The 17,597-nt window shown below is 34.9% G+C and overlaps 1 protein-coding gene across 1 annotated transcript in view; it reads left to right on the forward strand.

Annotated features, from left to right (window-relative positions):
- Positions 1 to 184: 184 nt before the first annotated feature.
- Slik (Sterile20-like kinase) overlaps positions 185 to 17,597 on the forward strand; it is a 72,124-nt gene continuing 54,711 nt past the window's right edge. The window contains exon 1 of the mRNA XM_068770023.1: positions 185 to 378. The gene's annotated coding sequence lies outside the window, so the exon portion shown is untranslated. The remainder of the gene's footprint in view (positions 379 to 17,597) is intronic.

Genomic DNA, 17,597 nt, shown 5'->3' on the forward strand with positions numbered 1-17,597 from the left:
CTTGTTCATTTATTATTAGCAAGTAACTTTATTTTGTTCCTTACGGTAAAATAAATTAGTGGAATTATTTAATTTCATTTGAGATTTATTGGTTACTGAACATTCTTCTGGAAGATTATTTAAGTTATTTTTAACTTGGTAAACAAAAATACTCTGTATTGTCTTTATCCGTTAGTTGACGAAATCAAAATGGCGTCTTTCATGGGATAGTACGTTAAACTGCCGCACATTACACAGATTTTACAACAATAATCGCGGTATTGACTATTTATAAGTGCTATTAACAGTTTGTGGACTTTGATTAAGTGTTAAAGTGTTTATATTTGTTGAAGGAAGTTGTCAAAGTGATATCGTCGCTGTACACAAGTTTCCGCAAAGGTATGTCTCCTTTCACCCATCAAATATTCAAGCCTGATAATTGGGAACTTATCAAAAAACCTCCCGATTATATATACATTGATTTAAGTAAAATTATTATGTTTGCACAAATCAATCCGGTGTCATCCGGAAACAGTTCTGTAGATCAGTAGGTGAAATATAACTGGTTTTTTGTTGAGGACGCGAGGTAGGCGAGGCCGGATGAATCTTCATTTCGCTTCCTCGTTCACGACTTGGTGTCGTCTCTTTAATCTTTAGTTTCCTAAAACCTCAGCGGACATGTCCTCAAATATTTGCCGTAGACCTCGCCGACCGGTTAATTGAATTAGGCGCGGCTCGTGTAATTTCTCCACTGTTTCGTATGTTTGTATTGAATGAGTTTTCACTTTTGGTATTGCGGTGTATGCGGTTCGCATGCTGATTATGGTCATACTTCACGATATGTCAGAACTAAAACAGTTACCTTCGTTACTCGCGTCTGAACTGTATTTCCTACGTCATTATCTTTCAAGTTTCTATAGAGTACTATAGCGTATTAGAAGGATAGAATAATTAACATAAAATCCACAATTTATCTCATTACTAAGTCATAACGACGTATATTTTGGCAGCAATGTGTCAATTTATATACAGGATGGTTGATAATAGCTTTAAAGTGGTCCATGTTCAGTCCATTTGCCCTCAAAAGGATTTTACACCTATTTCCAATTAATATCCATAAAGTGATCGCACTGAAACATGTAACTATAAAATATAAAATTAGAAGAAGTTCAATGACAGATAGTAAATAATAATTATTTTTAATATGAAATATTTCAAATTATGCTTTTTCTTGCTATATTATTATTACATAAGTTATTATTTACTGAAATAATTGATTTTTATATAGTGAATCATAAATTATTTGATTCAGTTTTTAAGCTTTTACACATGTAGTTTATCAACCTGTCTCTTAAAAAAATAGAACAGGTATTTGCTTACCTTTTAAAAAGAATAAATCACACTTGATTGTAAATATTCTTCCTTGTTAAAATGTTAGTCAATAATAAAAATATTGAACTAATATAAATCAAATAATTTATTTCATGAAATACATGTCAAAGTTGAAAGTGATAAAAGAGAAAAAATAGTGCATCTATAAGAACTACTATGTGGAACAACATAATTTATAGGATTCATATAAGAATGTATGTGTAACTTCTTAACATTCTATGGACTGACCATACTTGTGCCTTGCAATGTATGAAGTGGTGAGTGGAGTGGTGCAGTGGACTACCCATATATCAGATTTAGACCTTGCAATGCATAAGTGTTCACCTTTACATACCAGACTTACTCTAAATTTAAAATCAATCTATCGAAGCTTGAGAAGTTTGTTACAGAAATGAGGTGAGAAATATCTATGTTCTTAGACCTAAATCATTCAGCAACTTATAAAGAGATTTAACAAATACACTGCGAGTTTATTACTATTTATTTAGTTGAATATGTTTTATAACTTGTTCACATTAGTCATAAGATCTTTGAGTGTATTTGTTGTGAGTAATAAAGCATGTAAATTGACTTCAAATTCAAAATGTCTTTATTGACAGACATTTATATATAATTTTAAATTGCCGATTATTTAACATTAAAAGTAGTAAGCTTCCTTAAACTCGGAACACTAATCTGCTAGAATAAGTGGCAGGAAATGTTGCTCTTTTAAATGAAATTTTACAATTTTCAGGTGTGTGTTATAATATGAATCATGTAAATGACTCAATAAATCAAGTTCTACACATTTTGATCAACTAAAAACTATTGACTGCTATAATTAGATTTATTTAAGAACATGTTTCATTTTAGATTTAAAGCCAAGAAAGAGGTCTAAGATATCTCGTGATAGTTATTATATATGCATACAACCAAACCCATTAAAGATTTGTTCACTTTGAAGACAAAATTTAGGTGTTAAGAGTTATTTCTTATATTAATCAAGTATTTCTCTAATTTTATATATTTTTAATTTTGGCATATAAATAATATTTTATCAAATAAGTTATGAGACACATCTGATAGAATACCAAATTATTAAAGACTGGTCTAAGATGTGTTGTGGAAATGTCATAATACATATTACTCTATGTCTGATTTTGTTCACAATGAAAATGTTTGAGAATGAATTGTTCTAGTTTTAAAGAAAACAAAATTTTTGTTAAAACAATAATAAAAAAGTATACAATCCCCACTGAGTTTATTAGTTCTTCACAGTAGGTAGAGCATTATGCACTAACTTAAACTTAATTTTAAGTTGTATAATACTGCAAATGATTTCTAACTGTCTCATATAACAAAACTATTTTGAATTTGACTTAAATAATTTTAAAATGTGTTTCCAGATAAGTCAATCTCAACAGGCTGATCCAAAGTGCTATATATATATATATATATACTCTGCCTTTCAGCCTATAGCTACCCACTGAAAAGCATAGGCCTCTCTTAAAGATATATAGAGAAGGATATACCATAGTCTCCATACTTTGTATGCAGGAGGTATTATGGTATGCAGATGATGTTGCTGCCCATTCTCTGAAAACTTGTTTGTGAGCAGGGGCAATCATAATATATTTAATTCATCAATCTTGGGACTCGAACCCATGACCAATGATAGCAAGTATCCGTCCTCTATGCTCGACAATATAATGAGAGAATCTATAATCTATTTATAATAATTAATAACTAATAAAATCAATGTTTAAAAAAATACAAATGATGAATGGATATATTGTATTATACACATTGTAGAAGTGATAGGAACAGATGGTCATTGAAATACTAGGGGGACGAGAAAGTAACATCCTTTCTATTGATATATTTTACAGAAAAACCGGTTGATTTGTTACCACTTTGGCATTGAAAATCTATATTTCTAAATTGCTAAAGGTTGTTGATAACAAGGGTCAATATATTGTTGATTAGAAATAAAAGCTTGTTAAAAATGTAGTAGTGTAAATACAACTTAAGAAAGCATACTTTCCATTCCCCCTTATAAAAACAATGACTAAATTTTATTAACAAGACTAATAAACACAAGAATTGAGAGTAATTCAAATAAAGGTGTTTTTCTTTTACAGCACATTTTACTAAAATAGCTGTGTGTAAACACCTTTAAAAATATTTATAATTGTAAATGTTTACAGTATTCTATCTCTTTTACTTACAAAAGAACAGTTGAAAGAGTGCATATTAAGGCTAGTTTAGACACATAATAATGTTGTATGAGTAATTATGGCCACAATGCCAATTATTATTCAATTAACTACATGACCTGTTATGTTGCATTCCATAATGAGTTGTTTAAACGTGGTGTTAGATAATAGGCTATATGTTTGATGATGATTTATTTTTAGGTATGAGTATATACAGAATAATTATTTATTGATGCAAAAGTTTTTGGTAATACATATATTGTGTAAAAATAAATATTTTCAGAAACAAAAAATGTCATGATTATATAGTATAGGTAAGATAGTGTTTAAAAACTAAAATTTTTTTTTATTGTTAACACTTTTTTGTACATTATACATAATAAATACAGGAAAAAAAAGAAACAAATCATATGGCACAAGAGGTGGTGTTATGGCTCAAGGCCATCTACCAGACAACCTTGGGATGGTGATGAAGGAGAGGGCAGTTTAGGGTGTCCATACTGACATTACTATTCACACATACAAAAATATTTATGTACACATGCTTATTTATATACACATGGAAAAGGTATTACATAAATATAAATAAATAATAGATGCTACACAATATACTATTACACACAAAAACATACATAAAAGAATATACTATTACACACAAAAACATACATAAAAGAATATATACATATATACACATAGACACACACAGACATATGTATATGTGTGTGTGTGTGTATATATACTCGTATATATTAATATGGGTAAGGTACTACATAAATACTTATAATTAAGATATGGTACACAATATCCTATTTTAAAGGCCAAGGAACTGCTCTCTTACCATTTTTTTTAAATGCTGACAGCAATTTAGCACATCTTATTGGTTCTGGTAGCTTATTTCATAACCTGAAAGCTACAACAGTAAAAGGTTTCTCCATATACATAAAATGTGCAGGCATAGTCAACTTCATTCTCCGATTACTACATATTAATTTCAGTCACTTTAATCAATTTAAGTCACATATTTATGAGTGTATACTTTGATATATAGCTGAGTAATGATGATAAATAGTTTTTTAGTTGTTCGGTAGTTTTATAATATCCTTCTAGTATTGAAGTTATTTACGTTTATTTATTGTTAATATTAGTTTATATAATGTCTAATTAATTCGGGCGTTATTTTGCCTATCATATTCCAATGGAAAACAAATCAATGTCACATATTTATTAGTGTTTACTTTGATATATAGCTGAGTAATGATTAATAGATTTTTAGTAGTTTTTTAGTTTTATAATATCTTTCTTGTATTGAAGTTTTAAATTTACGTTTATTTATCCTTAATATTAGTTTATATAATGTCTAATTAATTCGGGCGTTATTTTGCCTATCATATTCCAATGGAAAACAAATCAATGTTACATATTTATGAGTGTTCACATTGATATATAGCTGAGTAATGATAAATAGATTTTTAGTAGTTTGGTAGTTTTATAATGTCCTTCTTGTATTGAACTTGTATTTAACGTTTATTTATTCCTTTATATTAGTTTATATAATGTCTAATGGATTCAGGCGTTATTTTGCGGAAGTCCATTTTAAGAAAGAAAAGGACCAATATATAGCTACTTCCGCCAATGCAGCAGTAGTCGTGCAATAAAGTGCACCGCCCGCCAGCCCGCTGATAAATGCGCATGCGGCAATCAATTCGAATTACACAACTACCACCGTTAAATCACTCAACACGCGTTTCACCTCTCCACGGGACATCTTCAGGAGTAATGTTACACCGATTAGTGCAAGTAGTGAGTGACAGAGATAACGCTCTTCGAAGCCGAAATTATCCGATTGCCTCTTTCCAAAGGCCGATGTGAAATATTTACCGCCGGGTATTTTAATGTTGTTATACAATGAGGGTTTTTTTTTACATTACATCTGTCTTTAACAATAGAAGTGAAAATAATTATTGTATTCTTTACACATTTTAATTAATGTTAATATGACCTTGATTGCTAAAATAATTAATGGCACTGTAAATTGGACTAAATTTACTTAATTAACTAATTAATTTACCACTTACAGTTAATTTAATAATTAATAACTGTAGTAGTAGGTTTTGCTGGTATTTATTACAATTTATATGTTGGTTATTAATAAGCTTTACAGCTTTGTAGAGCACTATCTCTGTCCCACACTACCTATGGGACGTTTTGTCAGTCGTTGTATTTCGTGCGACAGAGATAACGTTCAACGAAGTCGAAATTAACCGATTGTCTCTTTCTAATGGTCGATGTGCAATATTTAAGGCTGGGTACTGTACTTGCTAGTCCCAGTCAGAATCTAATTAAAGCTTTGTGTGCAAGAAACCTCCAAAAACTAGTTGATTGTCTTTGTTTAGTAAGAAAAGGACCAATATTTAGCCACTTCCGTACATGCAGTGGTAGTCGTGCAACAAAGTGCACCGCCCGCCAGCCCGCTGATAAATGCGTATGCGGCGAAAAATGCGAATTACACAACTGCCACCGTTAAATCACTCAATGTGTTTCACCCCTCCACGGGGCATCTTCAGGAGTTATGTTACACCAATTAGTGCCAAACACAGTGTGCCATTGAAGCCACCTCCATAATATCTTAACACATAACTTTCGACAATTATAAACATGAGTCATCCAATTATTTAGTCAATTCTAAAATTTCAAATGACTTTTAGATCATTTGACGATCTACTATGTTCCATGACAACTTTATTAATGATAAAATATATTGTGTGTATTGTGCCAAATCAAATGCCGGGTAGTATAAAACAAAATAGTAAAAAATAAATTGTTTAAATTAACATTTAGCATTTATAAATCGATAGCTTCTCAAGTGGTTTTCACCACCATTTGATGAACTGATGATATAGTCAAGGTCCGGTGAAGTCACTGTAGGCAGCGCTGGATGGGTGGTCATCATGATGATATTTCAGGGAGGCATATACCAATCATTGGCTGATTCTTAAATGTCATTTTTATTACTGTATTGCCAGTTCATATTTATATAATATAAATAACTTTGACCTTTACAAATTAAATATATAATTTCTATTATTATGTTTCTTTATAGTGTTTAAAGGTCAATGTTATTTACATATTTATTTCATTTGTGGCCAAACTGACAGAATTCAGTCTCCATATAATACTGAGAAGCGTTTATTTTTAAATATTATTTGTCTAATATATATTTCATTTATATAATTGTATAGTATGTTCTAGTGGTGGTCAAGCTCCTTGATAGTTCGGCCATTGTTCGAAATTTGAAATTTATTGAGTCGCAATTGAATACGCATTTAAAATATGCAAAAGATTTTTTTTTTTCAAAAATTATATACACAAAACATAAACAAAATATGTGCATTGAAGTTAGGTATAACGGCACACGTATTTGACAGCACTCCTGATAATACTTAAAATGCTGGTTAGTTAATTACGATCAGCGTTTAGATTTCTCTAATATATTAATAATAAAATTACTACTGCTGACATAGGAAATATAAATATTGTAATAATTCGACAATCAAAATCAGTAATAAACCTTCAATGAGCTGCATGTGGCTCGTGAGCCGCAGTTTGACTGTACTGTTTCTGAAGAAGTTGTTGCTGTTAGCCTTGCGGCTTTTACAGCTTCATCTGTATGAGTTCACGGAACGGAGGGGTCCGTGAACTTAAAACTTAACAAAGTTTGAGTGTCGGAACTCGTATCAGGGTTTGGTGGTGAGACGTTGGTGGAGGGCGACGAAGACGAAGCTCTGGAACTCAGAAACATTCCAGTCGGTTCTTCGAAGACACAAATCCGTCGCGACCTTGCTGGCCAGTAGAACGCACGGTTAGTGCGCGTGTGTGATCGGTGTTGCTGGAGTGTAATGCATGAGGAGTTGTGTGATAACGGCAGCGTGGACCACTCGGCAATCTAAGGTAGGATACTGATCCTACCTCGGATCGCCCACGCTGTTCGCGGCGGCGACGCCGGGAGGCCGGCGCCGCGTATTTATCGAACGGTGAGAGCGCAGTTTGACCACCCTTGGCGATAAGTATTGCACATCGACTTTTGGAAAGGGACAATCTTAGTACGGCTTCGTAAAGCATTATCTCTGTCCCACACGTGACGTTTTGTCAGTCGTGCGACAGAGATAACGCTCTACGAAGCCGAAATTAACCGATTGTCTCTTTCTAAAAGTCGATGTGCAATATTTAACGCCGGGTAATGTACGTTAATGTAATTCTTTATACATGACTTACAGTGCCTCTTAACAACTTTCCGTAACTAACAGAGTGCGTTATCTACGGTATCACAATTTCCACACTTATCAGTGTTTGATATCGCATCTCCAAGATAAAACCTACTTTACTCTCAAGATGAGGTTTATCTGTACAGTATATTGAAGTAAATTGTTATACTAATGTCTTTAAATTTAATATATTTTAGTGGACAGGTTGATATTGAGAGAGACATCTTGTTACAATGAACTTGGGGCAACATTATGTCATCATCAGCGGCGCATCGATATATTGCACAGAAATAAAATTTTACATCGTTATAAACACGGGCGAAGCTCGTGAATTTATATATATACACCAATACCTCGCTTTGTGTAGTTTCGTTTTGCGTTTTTTTCGAAGTTGCGTCGCTGCTTAATTAGTAATAATTTTCACTGTGCGTCGTTAGATTTTCGAGGTTGCGTTGTTTTGGGTTTAGTCTTTAATTTTTTTATGAAATTTTCTTTTTTTTCTTTTATCTCTCTCGTACCCCTAGCCGATTTATGGGTTAGGGACTTTTATTTTATTTTCATAAATTTTTTCACATTTTATTTTATAATAACATACCAATTGGTTTGACTGTCTAAAAGCATTAAGTCTGCCATCACAAAAATTGTGAAAAGAGTAAATTAATTATTAAATATATATATCCTTTAAGATCCTTTATTGTAAATTCCTTTTGTTTGTAATAATTTTAAAACTGCGTCCACAACAGGATGTATGTGTGTGTATGTAGTTTTAGAAGTAAGCGAAACTGGTTAAACAATGTGCACTAAATTCACTGATAAAAATATCCGTTGCAGTTATCACAGGATACGTGTAGCGATTGTTTTTGTGACAGTCATTGTACAGGGTGGTTGGTTATAGATGTACAAGCTTTAAATTGGTAAATAGATTCTAGAAAATTCCAGGGATTCAGAAAGTTCGAGAAGCATATAAATTAAAAATAGTTACATGCCTTATGTGTACACACGCGCGCATATATATATATATATATATATATATATATTATATGTATAGCAGTGCTAGCTCAACGGTAGAAGATTGAGATTGCAGAGGATGGGTAGTAGCGTCTTCTGCGTGCCAAGTGTGGCGATTATGGTATATCCCCTCCATACTTATCTTTGAGGGGAAGCGTATTCCTCGCAGTGGGTGTCTATATGCTGAAACGACGATGTGTGTTTATATATATACATATATATATATATGTATATATATATATATGAGTGTGTGTGTGTGTGTGTACATTTGATATATAAAATTTCCATGTCACAATGTTAGTTACCGTACTCCTCCGAAACGGCTTGACCGATTTTTACCAAATTTTATATGCGTATTCAGTAGGTCTGAGAATCGGCTACTATCTATTTTCCATACCGGTAAGTGATAAGGGCTGTTCACCCTTAAAATTGATTTTTTTTTGACGAAATTTTATGTTTTTTTTAAGGCATATTTCACTCCTCTCAACCCCTATTTTTTATTTGTTAATTAAAAACTTTTTTTTTTGCAAAACAACGGTTTGCGGGATTACCAAGTATGTGTATATATTATAAGTAAGAGAAGTAAGAATTTGTGCTTGAAATTGAATTTCATTATTGAAAATGCCACGCGGCTCACCGGCGAGCCATCTCTCACTGAACCATTAAAACTAGGGGTGTAATGATCTCATATAATAAAACTACCTTGACATTCATGTGATAAGTGATAGGTACCTTATGTCATCACCAATCTAAACTCGGTTGGCAGCATACGTTTCTCCAGTAGTTTAGAGCAGTGATTCCCAAAGTGGTCTATATCGACCCCTAGGGGTCTATGACAACCTGCAAGGGTTCTGCGTCAGCGAAAGAAAATTTGGGGGTCCATGAAATGATAATGGGGGTCCACTATTTACTTACATCTTATAATATCAAAACATTTACGTTATTTATAAAAGTACCTATGAAGTAAAAATTATTAATATGTTACGTATATTTTACATAACAGATACAAAATTTTATTTTGAGTAGTTTTAATTTAAATTCAATTATATAAATGTATAAATTAACATGTGTTTTTACTTTAAGTTTCTAAAACTAAATTTCACTACAGTTAAAAATTTACAGAAAATCAATATCAGGTAAGTAGGGGGTCTACCCAACACAAGGAAAAACATGGCAAGGGGTCTACGGCACAAAAAAGTTTGGGGAACTCTGGTTTGGAGAGTCCGACCTTCCAGAGCACAGTTGTACACTTTATATGCAATGGTTGTTAGCGAGTCGATTGCATGGAAAGTTCCCTCCCTCCACCTTGAAGGCGATGTGCACACGACACGCCAAAGCGCCGTTGTAAGGCATTTTACTTGTTTTCAATCGACTTTGAACGTTTTTAAAATTATTGCTGGCACTTATAATTGACGTGAACGCGTTTTAAAATACGTGTAATTGTTGAAGTAAGTTGTTGTCTTATTGGTGGATATGACGACATAAAGTTACAAGCGGAGAGTGCCAGAAAGGTCACCGTGGTATTCTTTAGGAGAGGCAGTGGGTGTCTAGGTATAGGTAATGATGTACCTGAAGTACAGATAACTACCGGAGAGAGCCAGCTAGGTCATCGCGGTATTCTTTGGGAGAGGCAGTGGGTGTCTAGGTATAGGTAATGATGTACCTGAAGTACAGATAACTACCGGAGAGAGCCAGCTAGGTCATCGCGGTATTCTTTGGGAGAGGCAGTGGGTGTCTAGGTATAGGTAATGATTTACCTGAAGTAGAATTTTAAATGACACCCCAAGCCGCGATCCGTTCCCGGGGATCTCAAATACGATAGGGGTAAGAGAGGTTCTCATTAATGGGGACCATTAACAAATCAAGTTCCGTGCCGCGGCAGTTTTTGAAGATTTTCCATTCCGACCACGTAGGGCGTATACGACCACTTCAATACTGCAAAGCTATAATTAGCCGGAAAATGTTATAAATTTTAATATGCATTACGTAGGGTACGCGCATGCGCGATGTGAAGTTATCTATATTCGACCCTACAATTAATTTGTTTAAGAATCCTTTGTTTTTCAATATGCAAATGGCCTGAACGGAAAGTGCAGCGGGGGTCGTATACGCCCCGCATGGCATGTGTCGCACTAATATTTGGGAGAATCTTTGTTAGATTTAAATTTCGCGTGCATTTCTATATTTTTGACGTTATGAAAGCTTATGATCTATTGGAACAATTTTCTAGAAATTTCTATGGAAAATTGTAACATAGAAAATCCAGTTCTCATGGTCGAAAACCGTAACTTATGGGGGGTACTGCTTTATATCCTTAGCACACCACACCTACGAAATGTTTGATGGTCCACCGAGGTATAAGTTCCAGGTCCAGATGACGTCCAGCTTTGCGAACAAATGACCTTCGCGGTTAACGACTACTGCCAAGAGCATTCGTTTTAATAGAAGACAAAACACATAACCGCGCTGTTACTTCATACACCTGCGGTAGCCAATTATCGGTATCGCTCCTAGATCTCGCCTGCCGACTCTCTTTGCGTTCGCCGTCGCGCAGATAAGGACGTTTGGCATTCGCGAATTAATCAGATCGCATTCCTGCGACGACACGTGTACGTTACGCACCGCTTTGAAACCAGGGCTTGTCAAATTGCGGCCCGCAGAGTTTTTTTTAATTTATATTAGTGTGATTTCTCGATTGAGTAGCTATTTACATTTATCCGTAGAGATTTCTAAGCCGGTAGAAGTTATTCTAGTAAATATTATTTGACTATCTGTACCTGCATTTTATCAGTGCGGAATTAAACAAAAAATATTTACTACGACTGCATGGATAGCGGAGGTAGCTATTTATTACTATAGTATATTGGTCCTTTTCTTACTTAGGATAGACTTCCGCAGAATAACGCTTGATTCCATTAAATAAAAAAATATTTAGTTTGTTTTTTTTTTTTTCGCTTTAAGAATTTTTCTAAATAAAAGTAGCCGAAGTTACTTCTTATTACATCAGCTACTAGCCAGTTTAAGTCCCTTCAAAATCGATCCAGCCATTTTAGAAATTGGCCGAAACAAATAGGCAAAAATTAAAAAAAAATTAATTTTGGTATTTGTACCGTATACGTATGCAAATATATGCAAATGCATGTAGTAAAAAGCAATTATTTTGATATGAGTCGCACAGAAGCCAATGCGGTTAAATCCATTTTTTTTCATTTTCTGATTTTTGCAAATTTTGATAAAATAAATAACAATATTCTTAGTTGTTAAATATTTACTCGTTGGTTACTTTTTTCTAGGTTAGACAGTCTTATTTTTAATAGCTTGTGAATATATTGTATAATAATTTCGAAAGCTTTCGTGAATCGCCCCTCCGTCTCACCGCGAGCATACCTAAGGCGCGGTACAGCAGTTTCAGCAGCAAGCGATAGTATGATACAAAGTCGTAAATATAATTATTATAATAAATGGCGCTTTAGTACAATAAATCTAACTAAATAAAAGATGAAAAATATTATTATTTTATATTGGCTTCTCTTGTATTTGTTCTATACTAATTTAGAAATCGTGAATGTTTCACCAGCGACTTCATAGCTAAGAAGCTCTGACCTATATTACATCGTAACAAATCGTTCGCCTTGTTTGACCATATTGGTTTAGACAAAGAACTTCTTACTCGTGCAACTTGTGCAAAGAGCACAGTCGTTTATGGTCCGATCCATTCTCTCCTAAGCCGTGAGGTGACGAGACGGTACAGAAATGAAATCTGCCCTATCGACAAACACCTTACGGACAAGACCGAACACATATTTGAATATTCAATAGAATCAGGCGTTACCTTGCAGAAGTCCATCTTAAGTAAGAAAAGGACTAATATTTAGCCACTTCCACACATGCAGTGGTAGTCGTGCAATAAAGTGCCAAATGTTGGCTCTAATCGGTGTAACATTGCTCCTGAAGATGCCCCGTGGAGGGGTGAAACACGTGTTGAGTGGTTTAACGGTGGCAGTTGTGTGATTCGCATTGTCTGTCGCATGCGCATTTATCAGCGGGCTGGCGGGCGGTGCACTTTGTTGCACGACAACCACTGCATGTGCGGAAGTGGCTAAATATTGGTCCCTTACTTACATATTTGAACGCGAAATCAAAAATCAAACTGTAATCCCCCCTGGGATATTATACACTTGTGCCAACGTTTTTTCCAATGTTCGAAGCACTTCAAAATTCAATTTTTTCGTCTGTTGTTGAAGTGCTCGGGCGTCTGGTACGCTCTTCGTCGTTCACATCTTCTCGGCCTTCTGAAAACATTTTGTAGCACCGATGAACGTTGCTTTTGTTCAAAGTAGCTTCTCCGTATGCCGCAGTCAACATTCGGAATACATCCACGCACTTAATTTCGTTTTTCACACAATATTTGATACACGTTCTTTGTTCCATTTTTTTGAATAGGTAAAAATCGAAGACGTACTAAAACACGTGCAAACAAAGCAGCTGTCAACAATTAACTGAACATTCAAAGTGGCCGACACATGTTAATTTATACATTTATTAATTGAATTTAAATTAAAACTACTTAAAATAAAATTTTGTATCTGTTATGTAAAATATACGTAACATTAAATAAACATAAAATAAACTATAAAAAACATAAGCAATACGTCAATATTTTTAGTGAGAAGAATGAACCTGATGCTTTAATAATAAATTATCAACAAAATCTCCTCGGTTAATAATGTCCAATCTGTTTCTTTTTTTCATTAGATGATTGGTAAAAGCGCTGAACCCCCTTTCCACTAGGTATGACGATGGAAAGGAAATTAAAAATTTCCTGATATTATAAGATAGTATGATGTAAGTAAATAGGTACTATCAGTGTATGTGTTGAGATCCACTATTGTCGACCCACATTTTCATTTCATGGACCCCCAATTTTTTTTCCCTGACGTAGACCTCTTGCAGGTTGTCATAGACCCCTAGGGGTCGATATAGACCACTTTGGGAATCACTGCTTTAAACTGTCGTTTTGTTCTATTTATTAATAAGTGTGTTTATACTTAGTCTGGCCATAAATACTGTTACTATTCAAAAAAAGAAAATATTACGTTTGAATTTGGAATCTGTCATTTTTATATGATTGCTTGATGTGTTTTCTTATTTTCGCGCCATTATATTGTTAAATATTTTGTTATATTAAAATGGAGTGGGGTGATAAAGAGAACCGAATCGCTGTGATTGCCTTACATAAAGTAGGTATGGAGAAAAGTGCAATTTTTAAAACCCTCCACCCGCTTGGTATTAGTCAAATGTTTGTTTACCGGGCTATTGATAGGTACAATGATACCTCCTCTGTTTGTGACAGAAAAAGATCTGGCCGTCCACGTACCGTTCGTGTGAAAAAGGTGATTAAAGCAGTTAGGGAAAGAATTCGAAGAAATCCTGTCCGTAAGCAAAAGATTTTATCTCGGGAGATGAAGATAGCTCCTAGAACCATGTCGCGTATATTAAAAGATGACTTAGGACTTGCAGCCTATAAGAGACGTACTGGTCACTTCTTAACTGATAATTTAAAGAAGAATAGGGTGGTAAAATCCAAACAACTACTTAAGCGGTACGCAAAGGGAGGTCACAAAAAAATTTTGTTTACGGATGAGAAAATTTTTACAATTGAGCAGTATTTTAATAAACAAAATGACCGTATTTATGCTGGAAGCTCTAAAGAAGCTTCGCAATTAGTAAACAGAGTACAACGTGGGCATTATCCCACTTCAGTGATGGTTTGGTGGGGTGTTAGCTATGAAGGGGTGACTGAGCCATATTTTTGTGAAAAAGGTATTAAAACGTCGGCACAAGTTTATCAAAATACCATTCTTGAGACGGTAGTTAAGCCTTTAACTAACACCATGTTCAATAACAAAGAATGGTGCTTTCAACAAGACTCGGCACCGGGTCATAGAGCTCGATCCACCCAATCTTGGTTGAAAACTAACGTTCCGGACTTTATCAGCACTGAAAACTGGCCGTCGTCAAGTCCTGACCTAAATCCATTGGATTATGATTTATGGTCAGTTTTAGAGAGTAAGGCTTGCTCTAAACGCCATGATAATTTGGAGTCCCTAAAACGATCCATTCGGTTGGCAGTGAAGAATTTTCCTCTAGAAAGAGTTCGTGCTGCTATTGATAACTGGCCTCAACGTTTAAAAGACTGTATTGCAGCCAATGGAGACCACTTCGAATAAACATTGTATATTTTTAATAGTTATATATTGATGTATTAAACTAACTCACTATGAAAGGAATAAATGTTACGTATAAAAAAAAAATCGTGCTTTTCTTTATAACAATATTTATGGCAAGACTAAGTATGAGCTTTCACAAAAGTACTCGAAACATTTATTCTTTTGAAATGTTCACCGACGTCGAAGCGGGATGTGGCACAAGGGCCCTCTCGATCCGATTCCGCTGCGCCAAGCAGCAGGTCAACAGCTGCTAAACTGCAGAGAAGTCAGCGCGACGCACTCGAGTGCACCGGACTCGGTCGCGAGCGTCTGTTCGATGCATGTGATGTCGCGTAGAAAAAGCTTTTTGTGACATTCTAAATGTGTACTTTGATATATCGTAACCGGCACAATTAAACACATGCAAAGGAGAACTAGTTTTTATTAACGTGTAAGTACCTTCTTAGGAAATAACATACTTTAAAAATTTCACACCTTGTGCTGTGAGAGGTTTTATGGTTTATTTAATAATTTACTGACATCGAGTGTTATAATTGTGATAAGAACTTTGTTGGATGCTGTGTATGGTGAATGTCGTTCATTTAGCTGTTTGTTTTCAACAGTGCATATTGTTATGATACAAAATGAGTGATTCACCAGCAACATCAGGGGCTGGGTAGTAACTCAGATCAAGGAGGGGCATACCTACCGTTCAGTCAGGGTGTGTCGACATCGGTGGTTCATCGCGTTTTGCGAGGTTACAGGACGACTGGATCTTAGGTGCGAGGGCAGACCAGAAATCGGTCAACCGATGACGTAGATGAACGTTTTATCATCTTGCAGTCTAAGGAATCGTCGCGGATAAGGATTTTGTATTAAAAAAATATGTCAAATAAATCGTTTTTTATTGTGTGTATTAGGGGGACCGGAAAGTAATGTGCTTTCTGCGCATGTCGATATTTGATTGTCAATTTTTAGATCATTACGTACTTTGCAGGTGTTACTGGATGAAAAGAGGTTGTTGATAACGAATATATATATAATATATATATATATATTGATAAGATATAAAAACTTGTTAAAGATAATAAGTGTAAATTTAACTTAAGAAAGCAATAAAGCAAACAGATATAGTGCACGGAACAGATCGCCGCCGGGTCCTTAGTATTCTGGCGCGGAGACCGTGGGCCGAATAACCCAGCGTTGGACGTCCACTGTGGACAGACGGGATCATTGATAATATTTATTTGTTTATTTACTGTAATTTTTTTTGTTGCTTATGTTTATTTACAGTAATTACATAACATAAATAAGTGGGCATTTAAAGGTTTTCACATTTATAATAATAAGTGAACTTGCTTAACTTTAGGTACTTCGTGAACAAGTCTTAACAGTCGAACCGTATTTGTATTATAAATGTCTACGTCGATTGTATGACAATTTGTTTTAAACATCTCACTTATTGGCACCATGTAACTAATTTGTCTGTAGCTAGTTGGTGAGATGGTGGGGGAATTTAATCTATTGTAATTCTTTTACGTCTGGTTTTAAATTGCTTAAGTCGGTTAAACAAAGCAATATTTATATTTAGGACAGAGAAAAGAATTTTTAACACGTTGAAAGCCATGGCGTACACCATGTGTTTTTTTTGCAAATATTGTCAGTAAAACCCTTAAAAATAATGGGCGACTTACGGAAACAGCGATTTTTATTATTTTTCTGCTTTTTTATTATTTACCCATTATTTTTCTGCGGGGCCGAGCGGGTCACATGCCTTGGTAAAAACAGTCGAAACACTGTCAGTTGGCTCCCTAGAGGCTTCCGAAGTGATCGAGGGCATGCGGACACATGGTGTCCGATGCGGCCTCTTGGACCCAACATGATGGCAGTCGCATGGTGTCCGACGCGGCCTCTTGGACCCAACATGATGGCAGTCATATGGTGTCCGTCGCGGCCCACTGAACTAATAAATCTATACAAATAAATAGAATTAGAGTCGTCCGTTTGTTAAATAAAAATAACCGCTTTTTATTACATTTATTTGAAAATATATACGGTACATATAACAGGTTGTCAAATATCTCCCTTCCGCCTTTTTGTCTTTTGAATTTCGCGGCTATGTACAAAGCGCTACAGAGCTCGTATCTGGCAATACTATACATAATTTGAAAGGTCTTGACATAACCTACAAAACGACGCTATGCATGATTAGTTTGGATATTGCGTTCAACAGTTATAGACGTGTAAACGTGGAGTTCACTAACGCCGAAATTCGCGCTATTTTAAAGTTTTCCTTCGTTAAAGGCAAATCCGCTAGAGAAACGTTCCGTGAGATTAATGGTGTTTTGGGGGATGGTACTCTATCACTTCGAACCGCGGAGGAATGGTTTCGACGATTCAGAGCCGGCGAAAACGACACCATGGATAAGCCAGCCGGCGGAAGACCTGTGACGACAAATACCGATCAAATCATGGACTACATCGAGTTAGACCGGCATGTGGCATCTCGTGACATCGCCCAGGAGATGGGAGTTAGTCACCAAACCATTTTA

The sequence above is a fragment of the Battus philenor genome, unplaced genomic scaffold, assembly GCF_028537555.1.
Source record: "Battus philenor isolate CCGP_79_NKW_IND1 unplaced genomic scaffold, ilBatPhil1.0.hap1 SCAF_29, whole genome shotgun sequence".
In the NCBI taxonomy this organism is placed as follows: Eukaryota; Metazoa; Arthropoda; class Insecta; order Lepidoptera; family Papilionidae; genus Battus; species Battus philenor.